This window comes from Fulmarus glacialis, unplaced genomic scaffold (assembly GCF_000690835.1).
Source record: "Fulmarus glacialis isolate BGI_N327 unplaced genomic scaffold, ASM69083v1 scaffold10040, whole genome shotgun sequence".
Classification (NCBI taxonomy): Eukaryota; Metazoa; Chordata; class Aves; order Procellariiformes; family Procellariidae; genus Fulmarus; species Fulmarus glacialis.
Genome location: NW_009185794.1, coordinates 46,191 through 46,467, shown reverse-complemented (window position 1 = coordinate 46,467; position 277 = coordinate 46,191).

Genomic DNA, 277 nt, shown 5'->3' with positions numbered 1-277 from the left:
CGATGCGGGGGTCCAAGGGGTCAGCGTGGGACACCGGGCTGTGGGGTGCTGTCCTGCTGAGCCAGGGACACTGCACAGTGCTGGGCCCCAGGTCAGGCCAGCGAGAGCTCCCTGCCCGGCCCGGGGCTGCGGCTCTTCCCCTGCAGAGCTGGGGTGGGCTCTCTGGGGCTGCGCAGGGTCCCACCCCGCGCTTGCCCTTCAGCGGCCAGTTGGATGTTTCCTGCGCAAAATGCAATGAGGAAAAGGTGTAAACTGAGGGGTGGGTGAAAGAGCTGGT